The sequence below is a fragment of the Copadichromis virginalis genome, linkage group LG9, assembly GCF_057382275.1.
Source record: "Copadichromis virginalis isolate Kocher_CV1m ecotype Utaka linkage group LG9, C_Virginalis_male_GT1.1, whole genome shotgun sequence".
In the NCBI taxonomy this organism is placed as follows: domain Eukaryota; kingdom Metazoa; phylum Chordata; class Actinopteri; order Cichliformes; family Cichlidae; genus Copadichromis; species Copadichromis virginalis.
This window is the reverse complement of record NC_140626.1, coordinates 7506747-7529207: the sequence shown is the minus strand read 5'-3', so window position 1 is coordinate 7529207 and position 22461 is coordinate 7506747. Positions and strand designations below refer to the sequence as shown.

General features: G+C 44.0%; 1 protein-coding gene across 5 annotated transcripts in view; it reads right to left on the bottom strand.

Annotated features, from left to right (window-relative positions):
• znf438 (zinc finger protein 438) overlaps positions 1–22461 on the bottom strand; it is a 54753-nt gene that overhangs the window by 22854 nt on the left and 9438 nt on the right. For 2 of the 5 annotated variants that reach the window (XM_085467525.1, XM_085467522.1), the window contains exons 2-3: positions 4656–4741; positions 995–1084 (exon numbers count right to left, since the gene is read on the bottom strand). The gene's annotated coding sequence lies outside the window, so the exon portion shown is untranslated. Of the gene's footprint in view, positions 1–994; positions 1085–4655; positions 4742–4845; positions 5150–19222; positions 19367–22461 lie in introns of those variants that run through there. The other 3 variants (XM_085467523.1, XM_085467524.1, XM_085467527.1) reach the window with 3 other exon arrangements.

The following is a 22461-nucleotide window of genomic DNA, read 5'->3' as shown; positions in this document are numbered from 1 at the left end:
TATGTAATACGCAATCTTTAATGTTGCTCTGAGATGTTGCATGATTAAAAGACATCCCCAGATTAGGGACACAAAACTAATGACAGGGGAAGGAAACCTTGGCGTTACACGGACTTGCATAAGCTTTTAATCTCACGTTAAGTCCACCTCAAACACTGATGAAGAGATGAGAAAGAGGAAGGTAGGGAGGACTGCCACGTATCTAAGAGGCCGAGGAAGAGAGGGGAAATGTGGGATATGTGATGGCTGGATGGACGAGCTATTTTTATAATGAGGTCAGTGTGAGCTGGGGGATTTCATTCCCCTGGGATGGACACACACACACACACACACACACACACACACACACACACACACACACACACACACACACACAAGAACTGTGGTGCTGTGATGCTTCTGCTGAGTGAGACCGTCTCTGTCCACAGGAAGATGAGGAGGAGGAAACCCAGAGCTACCCAGGTCTTTCAGGGATTTTTGCCATGTTTCTTTTCCAACTATTTATTTATAAGTGACTTATGTATGTATGTATGTATATATATGTATATATTGTACTATTCTTAGTTAGCGTATTGTCTGTCTTGTCTTAATGTTGATTTAAAATGGAGCACTGTAAAAAAAAATAATTTCCCCCAGGGATCAATAAAGTATTCTGATTCTGATTCTGATTCATACCCTGATTAATCCATCTCTGCTACTAGAATGAGAGCCGATCTTTAATTATGGAACACGACTGACATTTTCTGATATCTCTAAAATGTTTTAAAATCCTAACATAATGACAGTAAACCCTGCTCTCTACAGCCATCACATAATTTCATTCTCTAGTCCAATTTTTAATTCAAACTTTCCTTAACTTCTTAGTGTTTTTAAGTCATCGGCTGAAAGCAGCAGGTACAATGTTTTGCTGTGTGCTGGTGTAGCACTTCAATGTCTCTGCATGGGGTCAATAAAGTTTATCTTAAAACAACTGACGTAGACCTGAGGTGTTTACCGATTGGATGATCTTTCCTTCCTTTTCAGCTGCTCACTTTCTGGTTGGTGCCCAGGTTGTGGTCCCCTCCCCCCAGTCTCCGCACTCCTCCTGTGAAGACACATCAACCCTTTCACTCATTTTTATAGACAAAATCAAAGCAATCACAAAATTTTGGTAAATGGTGACACAGATGTGGTGGATTATGGAGTCCCAAAGGGATCAAAATTATAATGTGGGATAAAAAATAAATAACAGGAAATAAAGAATAAAGTTTAAAGAATTATTTAAAAAAATAAAATAAAATGAGAAAAATAAGCCAATCAACAATTAATAATAATAATTACCCCACCTAATAACACAGTAGTTCAGAATATGCTAACGGTCAAGCTAACTAGCAAGGTCAAAACTGTATTATTACTCTGCATCAAAAATAAAGAACCCATCTTAGCAGACAGCTAATTCAGTTTTGCTGTAGTACTAGTATGTGAGGAGCAAAAAGCTGACTTTTTTTTGTTATAGTAGCCAAATTTAACTAGCTAGCTAGTTAGCTAGAGAGACTCAATAGCCTCAATAACTCTAAATATGCTATCTAACTGGCACGCTAACTAGCAGGGTTGAAACTGTTTTAGCTTTAAGATATTTTAATTAGCATTAAAACAAACACAACAATCACCCTTCTTGTTTCTAATCTGTGATTATGGTGTAAAAAATAAAGTTATTATATCTAGAGACAATAAAAATAATTAGTGAGAATACCTTGAGTAAAATTAATCTATAAATTGCAATTATTTTAATTACTTTAACTTATTTTAACTACTAAAAAAAAAAATACATGAAATATTTAAAATCCCATTGATTTAATTTAATGTTGAAAAAGCATAAATGTATTCCATTAATTATCTGGAGAAATATTGTGGTAGCTGATCAGAAATTTAAAGAGCAAACTGGTGTGATAACAGACTGCACAGGAGTGACAAGGTTTACACCCTAGCATGGCTCTGCATGGCCTGTTTCAGAGGTTTGCGCGCACACACACACTATATCAACAAATTCTCTCTTGCAACCCCTCGCTCGCTCTAAACGCCTGTCGCTTTGACCCTCCATTAAGCTGAGCGAGTGCTCGTTTAGCCAACAGTGTCTCAGCAGTTGGGGACGCAGGCTGCCCACTCAGTCAGATCCAGCCGTATTAAATAAATAAGGAGCGCTCTTCTGTGTAAATTATTCATTTAACACGCCTTATCCTCCTCCAACAACCTTGTTAGAGCAACTCAGGAGTCGGAGGGGGGGAATGGGGCAGGGGTGGGGCAAAAGGAGGAGGAGGGGAGCAGACACCGCGGCTCATGTGCGACTCAGCAGAACCTGTGGTGCATCTCTAAGCTCTCTGGGCGTTCAGTTGTAGGGGGGCTAATTCGCTCTGACACCTCCTTTGTTTCAGGCGGAAAAGTGCTGCATACACACAGCTCCGTGTTCGCTCGCACTCTCTACACACTGACATGCACAAACTTGGAGAGAAAGAGCACAAGAATGGAATTTTTAGTGCATATTCATATAATAATCATTCTAGTTGTCTGGATAAATTATTGAGAAATAGGAGGCCAGGACACGCGATGCTGGAACGTGAGGGCTGCATTTGTTTTCTTGCTGCCTCAACTCGAATCAGACAACACAGCGAGTCATCCGCTCTAAACAAGCTGATTCTAATGAGCCGGGATGCTAACCTTGAGGACAAATACGCGACAGTACAGAACACCTCATATCTCAAGAGTGCACTCATGGCACGTCTGAGAAAACGTTTATGCAAGCTTGAGTAAAGCACACAATAAGCATCTTTAGCATTTTCTTCATATATATTTTAGAATATAAATATCACACTGACCCTTTATTTTCAACTCAAAGTCAGCTGCACTCAAAGAACAGTTAATTCCTTCTGATTAGGTGGTCTAAAAGCTTAAGTAATAAGCTTCAAAGCAGAGTGTAATTCTTTCCAGGTATGGGGGAATTAAAAGTAAAGTCTTTCATACTTTGAGTTTTAACGCCATTTAAGTCTAACCTCACACCATGTGTCACAGTTTGTAGAAAAGAAAGTCTGAATTTAAAGGAGACGGGGGGTTTTTTTAGCACACATTACACTAGACTGGTGAGGTCTGACCATCAGTCTGCAGCTGAATCAGGATCAGCCCGGCGCAGACCGACACACTCACTCTCTCTCTCTCTCTCTCTCTGACTCCAGCGTTCAGGCCCAGAGCGGGAGGTTGTTATGTCAGCTCTGACAGTGCTCATTACCAGCCTCTACGCTCTGGATTGGAGTTAACAGGCTTTGGCGCAGGCGTAGGCCAGTTAGACCCAACTGGTACAATGGAATCAGTGTGTGTATGTGTGCGTGCCTGTGCCGAGAGTTAATCACAAAACATTCTTTCATTTCTAAATCGCACCTCGGGGCCACTGTACATTACAGAGGCACCGATATGCTATGTGCAATGACATCTACTGCTTATTTCCATTCTCACTTGAGAAAAGTGCTCCATACGAGGGCTGGCCGCTCAGCTTCCGCATGCCAAAAAGCTTCTGTTGAAGTGTTGGTGCACTGCTGTGCATCATTTCTGATTTATCGTGGAGAAGTTCTCACTCGAGTGTTTAGATGGCTGAATGAAAACGAGATGCTTTTGCTCTCTTATCAGGGAGACAAGAAGTTAAACAAAGTTGTTTTGAAATCTAAATAGTCTGTGGAGGAGTATTAGGACCACGTTCAGCAGACGACAACTGTAATCTTCACATTTCGACTAATTTTGAAATTAAGATAAAATGAAGCTGCAGTTTAAAAGTAATCTTGTCACAACAAGTCACAGATTACTCATTTACACTCTGCCCGACTCTGCTTGGATCAGCTGGGTGTTGGTCATGATGGACCTACTACACAACCCTCACAGCGCGGTTCCTCCCATCTCTTCTTTACCTTTCTTGTCTGATATAAATGCCAATACCGATGTATCAGAAAACAGGCCGACAAAATCATGCAATAAGCTCTTTGTCTGTCCGTGTATACAGCCTACTGTGGTGACTGTTGTTCAGCAGGTGGGTAGGTTAGTGGGTCGGTCTCTTGCTCGTTCCAGTCCACATGCTTTAGTAGAGCCACTTCAGCAGCGACTGATCTCTGATGGGGGTCACCGCCCCTCGAGGAGTAGCATCGGGAATTGAAGCGTGGATTTCTTGCTCATTAGACAAATGTATAAACCACTACACTATGAAGGTTCTTAGTCTATACAGTCAATCAACCAATCAACCACTTACAAATAGATCTGATCTGAACTTTGGGTATAAACCACACCTGTCCACAGAAAAAACTTCTTCCATTCCAGCCACCATGGGCAAGACCAAAGAGCTGACAAAGGACATGACAGGACTGTAGACCTGCACGAGGCCGGACAGAGGTACGAGCCATCGACAAGAACCTTGGTGAGAAGGTGAAAAATGTTGCCAACTTTTTGATAAATAGAAGAAATTTCAATGTCAAACTCTGTGTTGTGTTGAAGTTCCAGTTCAAATATGCAATAAGTCTGAACAACTTTTCCTTGAAATAAAAATGCAGAAGCTTCTTACTGTGAAATCAACCGCTGTCACCCACGAAACAATATGTTAAGGAGTGGTTTGCTCTACGTGATCAAAGTCTTTTGGAACTTACAAATTTTCTTGCACGCTTAAATTTGCAGGTTGCAGAAGGGGGGGGATTATCCAACCAGTTCTATACATGCCACCAACGTGCGCCACCTAGAGGAAAGAAAAGCAGCACAAGTCAAGATTTAAACATTTCTCATTTATGTCCACAGACATTACAGCTTAGAAGCTTAATACGTAAAAGCAAAGAGATTTACATGATAGTTGTTTTGGTGTTAGCAGTTATCTGTTGCTGTCATATGGATCATTACACCGGCTCTGGTCTATCCTGCTGCTTTCAGGTGTCTCTGCAGGTCTTGCCCTCCTTCTCTGCCCGTCCCCTCTCAGCCCCGTAACCAGCAAGTGATGCCGGTGATTACACTTGATTAAGGCCTTCTACTTCAAACAGACCTGATGTTTATACAGCCCCTGATATGGCGGATAGGATAAAGAGCAGGTTGAGTTCTGTGTTTGTGTCGGTGTGCATGTGTATTTGTGTTTGCCTAGATGGGAGGATGAACACCATTACACCTAGGCTTTGTGTACATACGATTGTAATGACAGCCTGTATAAAACATGCGGTGTTGTGTTGTTTATCATTAGGGGTGACTGTAGTTCATCGATGCAGTGTTTCTTCCCAGCCTAATTTTAAAAAGTTGTGGAAAACCTACTACCTTAACTTTGATTTAAAAGTCCAATTTTTAGACACGAGTGTGCCCCAACTCAACTACACCTAAATGCACCTACCTATGAGGCGGTGCCTCCTCATATGAGCTCCTCTGTATGTCTAAACCTGGGCATTGCCAAGCCCGTCATATTGCTTTCCATATTTTTCTAATCTCTAGGCAGAAAGAGGAGGACAAAAGTGTGAGGTGTCCCGCAGCTGCAGCACTGCAGCCTGAATTAGCCCCGACCACATGAAAAGCTTTCGTCTCTATTCCAGGCCAGGGCGGGAAAATTACAGCCCTACTCGCTTTACTCTAGCATTAAACCTCAATTAGTGCACAAGTACGCCGATGATGTCATCACCCAGGGACCCAAGAGCCCTGGAAAGAAGGGGCGCTGAACAGTGAGATACGCTCACAAACCACGTTGCTTCGAACTTTCGGGCCCGTCTTCTCAGCCGCTGAGAAACTCAGTTTGGCGAGGAATAAGGTGACGCTCGTGCGATACGGCCTGGAAAAACAAACGTGCAAAAGAGGCTTGTGGCCTGGTTTGGCTAAATTTACCAGGAATTTTAATTCTGAGATGTAACTCGAGGTTTCCCAAGAGGAGAGAGAGGTCAGCGAGGTAGGACAAGAAAAACTCTGGTTTGACCCTCGGTGACCTGGCAGGAGACAGAGGAGGAGGTGGATGAGGAGGAGGGTGACGAGGCCTGGCTTCTATCCAAAAAACACACTGAGAGTTCACGCTGCCCTTCTCTCAGCAAACCACTTACATTACACAACAAACTTACATAATCATATGGAGGACTACAAAAAGCCAGCTGTAACAGCACCATATCACAATGATGCTACACTTCATTATTGCTGTCACATATCTGAGCATTATTTCTGTTAATATAACTGACACTGGCCTTCATTACAGGTTTTGGAATGAGCTTTTTGGATACAGTTTTTTACTTTTAACTGGGAATCAGAGAACGTTTCCTTAAAGGACTGAAAAAGCCGTATCTGGAATTGATCAAATCGAAATCTTAATCAGAACCTATCCTGTGACAAGTGGTATAGTAACCTAACCTGACGTTTCTGCTTCTTGCTCCACCACCATTAACTGAATCGAATAAAATTTGAGAAAAACAATAAGAAATTCTAAAAGTAAGACCCAAGCTCTAATAAAGTAATTCCCTTTTATCAAAAACCCCAGACACAGCGCTCCCTGGATGTTTATTGTAATCTAAGGTAGTCCCCATGCTGTGGGGTCGATGTTCCTTCATGTCCTACAAAGAGGGGAGCGACTTCAGTGCAGCTCAGCATGGGATCACTCGCGGGCATCGCCTTGTACCCTTCTCTTTGTAACACCCTGTGAATAATGCATCGCAGCTCCCAGCAACTTCTCACAGGTTGTTTGAGCGAGCTGCTCGAGGACTACGGGTCCTCTTAGGTGTACCTCCACCTGAAGAGATGGATCACTCTCACATCTTCAAAGAGAAGTCAGTCAAACCATAGATTGTTAGTACCACCCCGTGGGTTTACAAAATGTTACTCGGTCTCTCACAGGTGCAGAGAAAGAGGATGGGGCCAGCATTTCTCAGAAAGTAGAACAAAAATTTTTTTCCCCTCTCCCATAGAGCCAAGCTCTGACAAAAACTTTGAGCAGCGGTGGGGGTGATGACGGGGGTGGTTGAGATCAAAAGCCTGCAAGTTCCTGGCGAGCGGACCCAATCAGCCGAGAGGGCCAAGGAGAGGAGGAGAGACAAGTGCTTCCCTTTTAAATTGATCCCACTGAGACCCTCAAGGTTCCCCTCGCAGGACTCGCAGAAAAGCGATAAAAATCTGGCCCTGTGGATCTGATGAGAGACTGGGAGGGGAGAAGGCTGAGAAGAAAGACTGTTTCGGGGGGGAAAGAGCGGCACAGAAAGAACAGAGAGGCACAGCGAGAGGAGATCAAGGAGAGACGAGAAGGGTGGGCTCATCCTCTGAAGGTGCATCCAGGCGGCGCCGTCGTGTGCCAGCGAAGAACCAGAGCAGTGAGGACCGGCACTATCAGCTATCTAAACCCATGTTACACGTCTGATCATGTGCTCAACCAATCAACCGTGGGTGTATCTTTATTATGCTCGGGTCCTGGCAGCCTGAAATATTGGCTCCTTCCGAGCTGGCCTGAGATCAGACTCTGGATGAGGCCGGTGTCGTTATCCGCAGCATGCTGGGGCCTCAAAGGAACACGCGCTATCAGAGCAACCCAGAGACCCCACAGCGTGCCAGACTCACCACAGACCTGCCCGAGTCGCCAACACAAACACCCAAATGTGCTCAATAAGGTGCTGTGAATTTGCATTTCCTTTCCAGGTCCACTGGATGTAGTTCATAGTAGAATAGAAAAGTTATTATCAGCAGGGGGTCCCAGTTATCAAAAGCGGCAAATGTGACAGAAAAAATAAAGAAAATAATCATCTGCAAATCTCATTTATCACAAATTAGACTATGTAGATTCTGAAACGTCCACAGGAAGCTCTTGGTCTTCATTAGATGATGAAATAAAGCATACCTGGTTACAACTGAATAACTGAAATACATAGTTAGGTTTATAGTTTAAATTCAGATCCTAGACTGTGCTCACAGGTTTTTCCCCTGCTTGTGCCTTAAAACAAACACAAAATGAGAATAAATAACAGAAACAGTCACCCAAAGAGCCAACATGTTATGGAAGTCCTGTGACGGGTATGTTTCCTGCAGGGTCATCCTGGTAAAAACTGGGGATGTCTGAAAAAGATTTAAATTGCAGTGACAGAGCCATGAGTTTAAAGGCTGTAAACTTCTATCCAATAATATACGAGAAGAATTTACTCTATCATAATTAGCTTCTTTTTTTGTGGGCAGTTAATGCTATATGTAGACTCACTGCATACCAAGTATTTCATTTCATAAACCTTTTCAATTAAATATAAACTTTATGTATTTGATTGGCAGGCACAGTAGGATCTGGATGGCACTGTGTGCACTATACTGCTCTTTGCTACTCCACCAACAGCTGCATACGAGTGTGAACCCTCGGGCTCAAAGTGTGCTTGAAAACAACTAGTTTATATGACGTGCCTCTGACCGTCAGACAGAAACATTTTGCACCTTTTTTTCTCAAATGGTGGCACTCGAAGGCGGGGTGGCATTGCGGATGTCGTGGAGAGGCGATAAGGGATAATTGTGTAACTGTGGGGATAATGACACACGTTTTCACACGGCTTCGCACGGAAGCCACTTGTGGTGATGCCCGTGGTTGTAAACATGAAAACTGAACAGCCACGTGCAGTGCTGCGAGCTGAGAGTGCTGCAGAAAGCTGCAGAAATGTTCGGACACCACGTAGCAAGAGGTGTGGAGGAAGGAAGGTTCAGATGCCGTCCGACCTGCCGACAGCCTTCTGTTTTTTGAAGAGCACACCGGCTCCTTTATTTCCATCTCTGTGACTCACTGCATCAAGCACACAAAAAGACAGGAGCTCTTGGAAAGAGACTTAGGAGGCAGTGGGATGCTGCCTGGAGGATGATGGCATGCTCTCTGCACCACTTTCAACTTTGGACATTCAGAACAGCTATAAACACTTTTGCTTTTAGACACGGTCAGACACACTGTATGAAGCGTGAAGTATTTAATTTTAGGCATTCTGAGCCTGTTAGCGGGAGCAGGAGGCGGCAGGTGAGAGGTGAAGTCAGAAGGAAGCAGGCGGAGGAAACGTGAGCAGAGAAAAAGAAACATTCCTTGACTCGGCCAGAAAGAGGCCTGGTGGGCTAACTCTGAGCAGTTTACCCCAGCGTCATGATGTGAGTGACTAGATAACAGAGCTCCATCTGATAATCACATACTCTGCTATTACACTTCTTAGCTGTGTGACTGTAGCAGGCCAGAATAAGACAACCAAACTGTGATGGATAGCCCACGCTGAGCAAGAATAACTTACAGCCTCATAAATAAGCAGATCTCTACTAATAGGATTACAGTAGCCCTGAGGCTGACACCCCCCCTCTACCAGCCACGCTCCTCCTCTCCTTATGACAAGCACCCTGAAATCACGTCAGCGTTCGACATCAATATTTTGACATTTCATTCAGCTGACTCTCCAGACGGAGCCATTTATTTAATTAGCTGAATCAAAATTGGCAGGAGCGGCAAATTCAAAGTTAACGTGACTGGGGCTCAGTTGCCACAGGTAACCTTTTTGGAAGGACTTACTGTGGCAAATTGATTGCTGAGAGCGCAGACTCATCATGAGTGCTAATTTTCAGAAGCGGCGCACGGCGGAGCAGGGAAATAAGAGGCTCTATTTATAACAGAAGGAAACAGCAGAGGGGGATTAGCCTGTCATTAGAATAAAAGAACCCAGAAGAAGAATCAATTTCAAGGTTTAAAAAGCTGACAAACTCAGTTCACTCGCTCGCTCGCTCTCCATCCTTCGCTGCTTCTTTCACCTCAGACAGACCAGCCTACAGTCGGCCACATATGAGCTTTCATTGAGGCGCCAAGCTCGGATTTCTCCCTCTTCTGCCTAAATGGAAAACTAAAACAGTTGTGTTGTTTTATTCTAACAACGCCGTTGCTCCAGTCACCTGAAAAGTATCACACTGCTGCTTTTTGATTTAAGGAAATATTCCATCATTTTACTTTCTGTGGGTTTGACTTTGTGGGGAACAAATAGCATTGAAAGCTTGGTTAATCCACACTCAGTATTTTGTTTTTCAAAAATATCATCCAGCCAGATAATCCTAGCAGAGCTGTCACTATCACTACATTAAATCTCTTTGGCATGAGCCGCTTTGTTTACAGATTTCACGCTGCTCATTTCAGTGTTCGCCTCCTACAGAGGGAAGTGAGTGTGTTTGATTTAGAGGCAGATGAAATACTAAAGATGGCATAACCGAACGTGTGCGGTTCACCTCTTATTGCAGATGAAAATAAGGAGGAGGACAATGACGACTCCCGTGCCAAAATCTTTCATCGAAGGTGATGATAGTCCTGCGCTGCCAGGAAGCTGTGACAGCATCCAGGAGACAACATAATAAAACTAAACTGCACGGCAACAACAAAGAAAGTCTCACTTTTAGCAAGTCATGCTCACTAATTTTACTCTTGGTCTTTAAAAGAGCAGCTTTGCACAACAGTTCAAACTAATTAATATTTATCTCATGCCGGGCCTTAGTTCATCCACTGTATGAAACCAGCTGTTTTAGGTCTTGTCCCTGTGTGTCTAGGACACAATTTTAGGTTTAGCATTCTTATACAGGGCTTTCTATATGTGAGGGCACATGTAAGAATCACGTTTCTAGGCTTTTAGTCCATTTTCAACCAACAAATCATTGAGTTGACCTTCAAGGCCTTGGTGGATTGTAAGCCTGACTTTACCGGATTGTTAACATGACCCCACTCTACACCCCTACAAAATTTGATCACAGTATATCTGAAACTTTTCCAGCTACTTGTTTGCGAATAGAATGTCAGCAAAAACCACCAAAAAAACCTCCTTGGCAGAGATAAGAATAGAGAAGCTGTCTGAAACTCTGAATTCACCACTGTAACAGTGTATTTCAGAAAATAAAGAAGGCCATCTTAGATAAGACACTGAGGCACTATAAGCGTCATATGATTTGCATCGTTGTAGCTGTAAAACTGTGAGGATGACCACCATCACTGTGAAACATACACTCTAAAATCCCAGAGTTGCTCAGCGAGGTCACAGCATCCAACTCCTGTGCTGCCAGTGACTTTGTCACCTCTCCTTTCCATCTACAGCTCACTGAATTATGTGACATTTTCATTACTGGCACGCTACCTGGTCTACCTCCAGGTGTGCATAATGGAGACAGCCTTGGAAAACCACCATCTCCCAGCATGCCGTTGGGAATTGGACCAGGAAGGAAGCTTAGAGCCGATTACCAGGCCGAGAGGCAACCCAAACTGTGTCATCTTCTCACTCCCTCAGCACAGAGCCCTCACCCCCCTGACCCAGGCCATCATGTGCCCGGGTGAAACACGGGGCACGTCTCTGGGACAGGAACCGCACAGGAAGCAGCGCAACTCGACAAGGACGGAAACTCGCGAATCGGGGGAGAGGGCTGGTGGTGAGAACAAATCGCAGAAAAGTAAACTTTTCCACCAACGCCACATCGCAGCAGAGGAGAGGCAAGCGGGGCGGGGGCACCGGCGCATTCCTCATTTGGGGAAGCAGCTAAGCTGGCTGTAGGAGGCGGCAGCGGAGGGATTTAGCGGGCCTCAATAGCGAGGATGAAATGAAGACGGGCTCGCAGTGTCGCTTTCAGAGGATGCTGCCAAGAGTCGTCACATTACTGATACAGAGGCAGGAAAACAGATTCAATTAATACACTGCAGCAGACAGTAATGCTGGACTCTTCAATCCAATCCGCTTAGAGAACATCTTAATAGCGCATGAGAAGGAAGAATATTGTGCTAATCTGTCTTGTCTGCGGAGCGCTCCGACATCCCCCATTGATGTTGACATCCCTTTAACATGAGGTTAGTGGGTGTTTGGCCTCCCCTCCAGTCATTTGTGAGCTGCAGAGCCTGGAAATGATTAGGCCTGGGAGGGCAATTAGCCGGAGCATCGCCGAGCTAAATATAGTCCAGCTTGGACTGTTGCTCCTGGGTCACATCTACACTGCAGCCTCTACCCAGGCATGTTAGCGCAATCTGGATCCCGTTTTGTTTTATGACTGATGCGAAGGCCGCGCTGACTCAGGCCAGATAACATAACTCAGCCGTCGATCAGGTGTCTCCAGGGGAAAGGGAGTGGGAAGGAATCGCGTAAGGAAGAATAAAGAGATGAAGTTTAAAAGAGAAGCACATGTTAACCGTGATGTTCAGAAAATACCAGTCGACTCTATGAGCTGTACAATCGAAACCTTTTGGACTTCTTTCGTAACAAGCTGCCTAGAAGCATGGTTGGGAAAACATGCTTTCCCACAGCCTTACAGCAGCTAAATGGTATGCAGGGAAAGAATTCTTTCCCATCGCACAGCTCCCTGCCCCGCCAGTCCCCTCTAGTATCTCCAACCCCGAGTAAAGAAAAAAAAAAAAGAAGAAAAAAAGGGGGAGATTTTATCCTTAAAAACAGGAGGTTCGCCCACTCGTACACCTGGGACGGCTCTTGGATGGAGGAGGCAAGCTAGAGGGTTATAAGAGCCTGGGAATGTTTAACATCAAGAAAGCAATCAGAACGTAGCCGGAGCTCTGGGAATTAAGACAGGAAACATGGAGAGTAACCCCTTCCAGACCGAGAGGAAGGAGAAGAGGAAGTGATTTAGGTTTGGTGGCAAATTCATACTGTTACCTGAAAGTGTAAACTTCATTTCCGCAGATCTAAATGAAGCCATTTCACAGAAGGACTTTTTAAGGACCTGAAAAGTTTCACTTGTGCCTTCTTAGCCAGATCTCTGCTGCCTACATCAGTGATCACAAGGCTGATGAGGGGCTCAAACATAATACAAGAAAAGCACTGGAAAAATAAAAAAAAAAGCTCAACATAGGCTCTGCTTCAACTTCCCCATCACTGGTTTGACCTGGTGTATCTTTCAGCACAGTATACTTGTGTAGACCGAGGTGAAACATAAGTGGAAATGTTCTGGCACTACACTGAGCTCAGCACAAATTGTACAAGACAGCTCAGGAAACAGAGGTTTGCTTTGTGCCCTGAGCAGAGAGCATTTATCATCCAATAAAACCTGCAGTAAGAGACCTATTCCTGCACTGTCCTCTGACCCACAAGTGGCATCAAACAAGACCAAGTGCCCATAGGAACTCAGGAAATACATGATAGCGAGAATTTTTTGGTTAAATTTAACTTATAATTGGGAAAATAAGTTGAAAATCAACACGTAAATTTTTTTAAACTTGGTCAAAATCCTCCCAGCTGTATAGAGTATTTTCTTGGGTCTCCGTATCAACTTTGAAATTCTAGTATCGTGACAACCCTATAAACTATATCAGTGGCCTCACCCCCAGACTCTGTTTTCATTATGGAAAGCATGACAGTGGGATTGAGGAGATCCTTAAAGTGTTCCTTCCATCACTTGACCGTAGCATCAGTTGAGGTCAACAGCATTCCCACTGTATCGTGTATAAGTAGAGCACTGCTTCCCCCTCTGACAATTTGCAAGAATCATTTTGAGGCTGACAAAAGTGTTGATCCGTGGTCTTAAACTAATCCCAGGGGAGTGGGCCTTCCGGTATCTGACCTGGTACCTCTCCCAGCATCTGTCAGCTACCTCTAGGGTCCCACAGGCTAACCAAGTCCAATAAGACCCCTCCGTCAGCCTGACAGATCCTTTCTGGTGTTCATCACCTGGATCTGGGTTTACAGGCACTAACGATTTTGGACTCCCTCAGATTGCAATCGAAGCTCTACGGGGAATTAAAGATCTCATGGACGGGCACCTCAAGCAGACATACCCATGCTATAGCTCCACCCACTTGTTCTTTTAAACCTTTTGTAAGCTGCAAACAATCACTAGAAATCTAGCTGCTAGTGGCTGGTAGCAATAGGTCTCTAACTTTTTCTGACATGCCCCACTTTCCAATTTTTATGAATTATTAATACTAAAAAACCATCCAATCTGAATTTTTGTTGACCCACAGTTGAGACTTACAGGCTTAAAGTGAGGATGAGGAGAGCTAAATGCCTTTATGAGCAGAAATTTGTTTTTCAAGCAATCACTGTCTTGTTTGATTTTCACAGTTAATAAGCTGCGATTTCAAATAATGGTCAGACTAGAAATCTGCCCCAAGCAGCAACATTATTGATTACTTTTAAAGATGAATCAGTCATTTGTTGTGTCCATAAAATGTCAGAACATAGTGAAAAATGGCTGTACTCTCATTAAAGCCTCTCATTAATAATGCCATCACCAGTAATTATTGGGTATTATTATTAAATTAGCCATTTTTTTCAGTTGCTTGCCCAATTATTCTACATCCAACTGCTTATACACTTACAGTACATTCACAGTATTCAGTAGATCTCAAGATATTTTTCTTGGAATCACAGACTTGCTGATGGTGCAAGAAAAAAGTAAAGACATTCACAAAGTAATAAAGATTTAACATTTTGAAACATAACACATATATGCAATTCTGTCCCAGTTCAAGTAGGAAAACCTCAGGACCGGGAAACAAATAGTTTGAAGGAGAAAAACTGTACATAGCAGTGTACCAAGCAGTAACTTCCAGAACAGGAAAGTAAAGCCAATACTGTAGTTAATCAAATACCCACTTGAGGGTGTCTTCAAATGTGAATCAATGGGTTTTGGGGAGTTGGAAGCCCGATGGACTGAAAGTCGTTCCTGTTCCACTTCTTTGAGGTCTTTTTGAAGTCCACCGCCTGGGGTGCATGCGCAGTTGGTTCATTGTAATATAAAGTGTCTGTGGATGAGCGTCTGCGTTCGAAACAAACTGGCACGGACGTGGACATCCACATGAATCCTCATTGACACAGTCTGATGACAGAATTAACAACACTTGGACCCAAAAATGGACCCAAGCGGACTCTAGCAGACTAGAGAGACACGTGAAGTATAACGCAGGCCATGTTAAAATTACCAAGATCAGTGACAAAATAAGCATGTTTAGGGTCAGGTACAAAAATTTGTTATGGTCTCAATAGCCAATTTCCCTTTTCATCAAAACTGTACAGGAAGGTAGCCATCTGCTGGACTCACCTCCGTTAAGTCTCATCTTGAACTGTGCACACTCTGTGCTGCTGATGCCTTTGAGCCTTTTGATCGAACAATCTCATAATAAAAACAGCATGCTGCGCGGTACAGCCTGCCCAAGAAGCTCATGCTTCAGTTTTAGTGAATGAAATTTTAGTATTTCATTTGTCAGATATGTTCGGATATTTCGGTTTATTTCACACCTCAAACATTTAGTAAACAATTAAGCAAATACAAGTAATCTGCAATAAATTACAGGTAGTAAGAAAATAAACTACTAACTTTTTTACACTACGTCCGCACCTACACGAGTATCTTTGAAAACGCAGCTGTTTCGTCCACACGTAAACGGCGTTTCGAATCACCGAAAACTGAGATTTTTTAAAACTCCTTTTTTGTGTTTACCTGTGGACGAGGAATACAGAGTTCGTCACACAACGTCAAAGGTATGTGCCTTCCACGTCACGCTGTGCGCCACGTTATTGTTTACATGAGATGAATTGCAGAATGGCAGATAGAGACAAAATACTGTTAATCTGACTATCTTCGGTTTTTACAGGCTTACATACACACGCAGCTACTGTTCTTCTATTTAGAAAGGCAGAGGCGTCACGGTGTGATTATTTTACATGTAGTTGGTTTTTTTTCCTGTGTAATAATATTCAACATTGCTATCAATACACTTTTCAAAACATGCCTCTCTGTGCAAAATGGGTTTAAAAACATAAACAGCTGTGGGATCCTGTTTGTCCGTGATTTAGACGGGGGGAACAAATCGCGGCAGGATCAGCCTGATGTTATTTATATCCCGCTGTAACTTTACTGTATAAAGAGCTAAAATCTCCAAAATGTCAGGAGTAGTTAGTCATTACAACGAGTGTTTGTGAACTAAAAATCAAGAATGTGGGATACTGTTTGTCCGTGATTTGAAGAGCCCAGCGAAAACCAATTCTGCAGGGGAGACCTACCTCGGCACTTGTGCAGGTGAAACCAAAGGGAAGATTGGCTTCACTATATTTTCTAGTCTTTGGTTTAGAATGAAGTTGGTTTGGAAACATATTCACTGATGCTTCATCTCCTGCTTTGCGTTTCTGTGGCCGCCCCGTGCTAGCAGTGTCCAAGCGTTTTGTTTTTTCTCCCCCTTTTCATTCCGCCCCCCCTGCAATGGCTCTGCGCCCCCCCTAGGGGGCGGGCCCCACACTTTGGGAAGGTCTGCGTTAGCTGGTGACTCAGCACTCCAACCCCCCCTTGCTCAAAAAACCCCAAAAAAACCCAACTAAACTAAACTAACTGCAGCTAAACCAGAGAGTTCAAAATCCTTAGAGACACTGCAGGGAAACAATGCTACAAAATGCCCTTTTTTCATGAATGAGTTTCACAATAGAGGTCAACCAGTCAACCACTCACCAATCCACAATCTCTTTTACACTTCCCTTAATTCCCAACAAGCTTTCTACTTCTAGAAGAAACTCAGGAAAGAGACAGGCATAGGGAAAAGTCTAAACAGTACATGCTAGCACCACCTAAATAGCACCTACCAGAAAAAGCACACTGGGCATAATCCCAGCCATAAATCGTATCCACTTCTTGCCCACCATATGAAATTCCCTGTAAGCCCTAACATTATGGCCATAGCTAAAGATAGCAGTCCAGCTTGTAGGAGCAGAATAAAACTGGAAAATACATCCATCATAAAGAGGAGGAGGTTATTTTGGCAGTGTGCGGAGATGATAAAAGTGCAGACATACTCAGTGCCCCGTTTCTAAACTGTTTGTTAATCTATCATTTGGCACAAGGAGGAATGAGATAACAATACGATGTGGCTTACGGTGAGCGTGGCCGCCGTGCAAAGATCGAAGCGTGTCCTTGGAGTGACATTATTTATTGAAATAAATTCACTCAAGCTGAAATGTGTATAGCGAATGCATTATGAACAGCGCTTCTGATGGAGTGGAGAGCGCATTAACTCACCGTAACATTGCCTTGCTCTTTTCAACAGATGTCCCTTGTGTGACACACGGCGGGGAAAAATGGAGAGGAAAAGGTCTGAACGCTTTAAATTAGCCCTTTCACAAATGGAAGGGATTTTCCATTTGATGGCCTATTTGAACGTATAGACAATTCTGTGAGCCGAGATTCCGATCTTAATTACTTCGTTAATTAGCTGTGATTCATGGGGAAAAGCCTTGCCCTACCCAAAGTCCCTCTGTATTGCTTAGGGGGTTTCCAAGAAGCTCTCACATCCTCACTGACTTTTTAAAGCACCAATCTTGCACTTGTGACACTGTCTGCCTTTGCTGAAGGGCCCCCTCCCCAAAAAAGAAAATGTCAGCAAACCCCACAGAGCCAGAGAGCCTTCGAATTCTACTGCCTGAGGAAGGCGAAGCAGATCGGGCCTTCTGCTACTCCCCGTCATTCCCTGATCCACCACGGACTCAGATCACAGGGATGCATTCCACAGATTTATGTTTATCGTTTTCCAATGAAAGAGTGATAGCCGGTGCAACTGCCCTGCACTGCTCCTCTCTCTCTGTGTGATAAATATAAAATATGGCCACTCGTGCTGGCTGCTTAAACTTGGCCGATCGTTGGAGCATTTAGTTAATCGGAGAAAAGCAGCATGAATAAAAAATAAATAAATAAATAAAAACCTCTCAGGACAAAACGACAAGGCTTTGTCCAAACACCCCAACAAGAAGTTCTCACTCAACAAGATGGATCAAGCCTGTTCCCTGTCATGCTGCATCCGGATTATGTGCCACCTACAGCGCTTAGTATCTCGGACAGCCAGGGCAGAACTTGGGGGGGGGGGGGGGGGGGAGTAGGCGTTCTGGCATGCAGGTTAGCTTTGAGAGAGCAGCAGGCTAACAAAAAGGAAAGGTAAGGTCCAGCTGAGGCAGCTGCTTGCTATTACTCCATCCCAACCCCCCCAACTCCACTCTTCTCTGGCAGGAAATAAGCAATCATTTAGTACTGACAGGTACATGCTGAACCGCTGCTATCTCTGCTCTGAATCCAACCAAAAACTGGATTACAGCAGTTTAGTATTAACCTTAAGCGTCTTAAATATCTGTGCCGAGGTTAGCCTCATGGCTTTTAGAGTGTGAGCATATATTTTCCTGAGCAGGACAAAAAGGTGAAGTAACGCTGGCGTTCCACACTGAAGTGAGAGAGATCCAACTTCTGCTTTTAACAGAAAAAAGCATCTTGCACAAGGAAAGATATCAGATTTAAGTGTTTTCGGTGCGTGTGTTTGTGTAGTTGCCACTGAGACAGAAAAACATAACTGCAAACAAAGAAAAAGAAAATAGAAGGGGAAAAAAGCTATTCTCAAACATGCAAGGTGCTTTTCTGGTTGTGAAAAGCAGTAATTTAGAGGTCTCTGGTGAGCCGCACAGGGTTCAGCGTGTCCAACAGGATTCGAAGTGTAGCTGCAGATCTGCCTTAATGCACTGCCAGGTCACCGTTTCTGTGTGAAAATGGCAATGCAAGGACAGTGTGACTGCTTGTAGCTTGGGGCAAATAAACAAGGTGGTAGTAGAACGAGGGAGGGGGGGGGAGGCAAGAATGACTGCCAACCGGTCATGCTGCAGTGTAAATCCATGTCTGTTAAGACTCATTATGGGGACTTCAAAGAATTTAAGAGATGGGAACAACAGCTTCAAGCTGCCATTTCATTATTGAACCAAATGGGAAAATGTGATCACAGATCCCTCTTTGTTTCTCCTTATGGCATCAAAGAAAACATTACAGTGTTTGCCACTGAGCTAGATTGAGTAGATCTAACTTGTAAATATTAGTTTACAAGTTTCTCCTCTTGTCTCAGTAGTAAGCTGCAATTAACTCAAACTCCGATGTCACGGAGTTACTGTTCTGCAGCCTCAGCACAGAGGAGCGTAGCTCTCCAACCCACAGCTGACCTCCAGAGCCCAACGACTACAGCTGCCAGCTGCAGTCCATGACAGTGGAGTTAGGGACCACATCCGTCTGCAGCAGCAACAACATGGACAGGCCAGCCGTTAGATTTAAAAAACAGAAGAACAACTGAACTTTCAGATTCAGGGAGGGTTGCCCACCAGGAAACTGATCACAGACGAGTTGGGAGAAAAGAATGATAAAAATAAAAACACGCAAAGAAAGTGTATGTGTGCAAAACAATATGTCGTTATCATTACATTATCATTTTAACCAGTTAGATCACTACCAGATGTGCTATGATTACCAAGTGAAATCTTGAGAAGTTCATCCAAGTTCATCCATCAGTTCATCCTCAAGTACAAATACATCTCCTCCTGGTGCTCCTGAGACATCACATCCAGAAGAATAGGATGGACATGAAGTCACTGTGGTAAAGTTCTTCCTTTCCCTAAAGACAATGTTTAAGAGGTGAAGAGAATAGGATCGATGCACCAAAAGGGAAGGAACAAGCTCAAGTTTACAAGGTTACAAGACTCCTTTGGAAATATTAAAAACATCTAGACAGAACTAGTTATAGCTCACAACAAACAATGGAAGGAAAATTAAAAATAAAACCATATGCAAACACTTACTTAGATTGGTGGTAGATCAAGAAATTACACACGAACAGAAAAAGCACCCATATAGTTCTCTTATATGACTGTTAGGATCAGCCTGCTCTTATACTAGCTGTAGCCTATGGACAAACATCCACTACCCTACTCAAATCAATGGGGAAAAAATCATAATAAAACTATATACTTACATATGGTATAAACTGCTTAGTGCTTTCAGCCTACATGGAGAAAATCAGTTGAGTTGCAGTCAAAACTGCAGAACCGAGAACATGTCAAACTTTGGTCAATTTCAACTAAACTATAAGCTCAGGAGGAACATCAGTGTGGTTGAAAAGAAGAAAAAGGTTTCTCTTACTCTCCTCATAAACAGGGAGGCTGTACTGAGGGCCAACCTGGAGCTATAAGTGACTGAGTGACACTATGACACCCACAGTGCCCAGCCTGCAAGGTTTTTGTTTTAGGCCGCTGCTCTTCACCATCTAACTAACAGAAACCAATTTTATTCTTCAATACACAAACTACAGCCAACACACAATATAAATAATAAGTAAATACATTTAAAGTAAAACAGAACTTCAGTTTGCACTGATGCTAAAAAAAACCTATAGTCAAATTATACCTTAAGTGACAGCCTCTTGGCAGCTTTATATTCAGAATAACAGGCTACAGACCAACACAGGAGATGTAGAGAATGCAAACTTAATATTAGAAGACAGGGCAATGAAACGTCCTCCCTTTAACTTAAATAGCCTCATCCTTGTCCTAAATTTCCCAAATGTATTATTCTTTCCAAAGAAATAAATCAAATCTAACATTAGCATGGCTGATGACACCGTGCCAAGGCGGCTAGGGCAAAATAAAAATGCCCACATACAGATAGGAGCAAACAAGCAGTCAGCTCTGTTGTTCTGTCTGCGAAAGCCTTGCAGGCCCTCGGGCTCGGGAACCACTTCTCCCACTACAAACAGCTCTGCGCTCGGGCCCCAGATGTCTCATTACTGTAAAACAAGCAGAAAGATGAGCGACGTACAAGCCACTGGCCCACAACGCTGCCTCCCTTTCAATTAGAAAGGATTAGCCTAGCCTGAGCGGGCCTTCCTGTGCTGTGATATGCTACCTTGCCTCGTGCAGGACAGCCATATGTCAGAGTTAAATAAATTACAGAGGAGCTGAAAAGCTTGGCGATAGCAGAAAGGGAGTTATGGCTCCACTGAAGTGCACAACAGGCTTAATGGGAGTAGGATGCTATAGCCTCTATAAAACTTTACACCCAATGAAAGGGGGCGTGGGCAGAGAAACAGGTATACGCCTTCCCCCAGTGACTGCCATAAATTAGACCTATAGGATCCCACAATTCCTCGGTGGATTTAGCAGTTTTACTCAGCGTGCATCAATCAAGTGATAAAGCCAAGCCTGTGAAATTTCTGCAGCGTCATGTTTTGGCTACACAAGCTGGACAGCTCTCATCCAGGCCCCGTGACACGCTGTCTAGGATGGGAGACCAAACCTAACGGGATAGCCAGGCCCTCATACTGCCTGCATCAGTCACTTTTATGGGCACAGGGCGGTGTGGGCTTTAACAAGACATTTTACTCGTCAAAGGAACCGACATTACATAACCATAAAACGATGAGGCCCACAAATCACCCGTCGACTTGTGACGCATGGAAGGGCTGGGCTTGTTGTGTGGCTCACAGCTGGTACACAGTCTGCACAGTCTAGTGTTTGTGGGTGAACTGGTAACGACAACAACAAAAGATCCCCAATGCAGCCCGTTTGCTCTGTGGGCCAGGCGAAAGCAGCCCAAGTGCTGGAGTTACGACAGCGTCCCACATAGAAACCAAAGTAAAACTACACTAACCCCTCTGCCCACCACGCCACATCATTTTCCAGGGAGTCTGTGCCATAGCTGGAGAGACTCCACTGACCAGGGGCGTCTGTGGTTGAACTGAGCTAGTCTGCAGGTCTGGAGAGGCAGGCAGGCTCCGCTACACCCCTGACATGGAGCACCATCGCAGGGGGAACGTCTGAGTAATGGCGGGGTAACTTGATCCAGGGCTGGGAAGGAGTGGGAGCAGCCCTGACGCCTAAATCATAGCTGTGGGATGGAGGCAGGGAGACACACAAATGTGTCTGGAGGAAAGATATGCCGAGAGATGAGAGGCTGAGGAGACAGTGGGTAGGGCAGGCAGAGAAATGAGCAGCAAGAGGAGAGCGGAGGGGAGGGAAGGTGAGATGGTATATCTGGGAAATGGCCAAATGACAGGGGATGAAAGCGAACGCCTCTCTTCTAACTTTCATGCGAGCGCCGTGCCCGCCGCCGGAGTGGGAGGGGCCTCGGAGGGACGACAAGGCGTGGGTTTGGGTTTCAAATTCTCAAGCCCGTCTCAAACAGAATAAACACGCGTAGGCCCAAAATGACTTCCATTTTCCCTGATGTCTGAGATACTTAGACTGGCAGACATAAATAAATATATCCCTCTTCATATAGGCCAAAACATTTAACCGGGAACTAACCTGCTCTACGGAGCAGAAAGCAAAGGATCACTTTAACACTTACAGAGGCTAGCATAAAATAAATGTCAGTTACGTGCATCATTTTGCAGTAACTTCACCAACTAGCAGGACATAACTGGCCTCTACAAGTTTCCTCATAACTGCTCGGATCGTTTGCTCATACCGAGGCTGCTAGCTTGTGGCTAACTATGAACTCCAGCGTTAGCCCCTTTTCCTTTATCGGCTTCTTTAAAATGCTCACGTTCAGCTTGGTGAGCATTTTAAAGAAGCTGATATCTGTAGCCCCATTTTATTTTTTTAGAACAACTCCTATACTCTCTGTTTCTCATAAAAACACGACATAATATCAACATTTGGAACAAGAGAAGACCAGACATATTTCACATTTTATATCAAGGAAAATAAGACA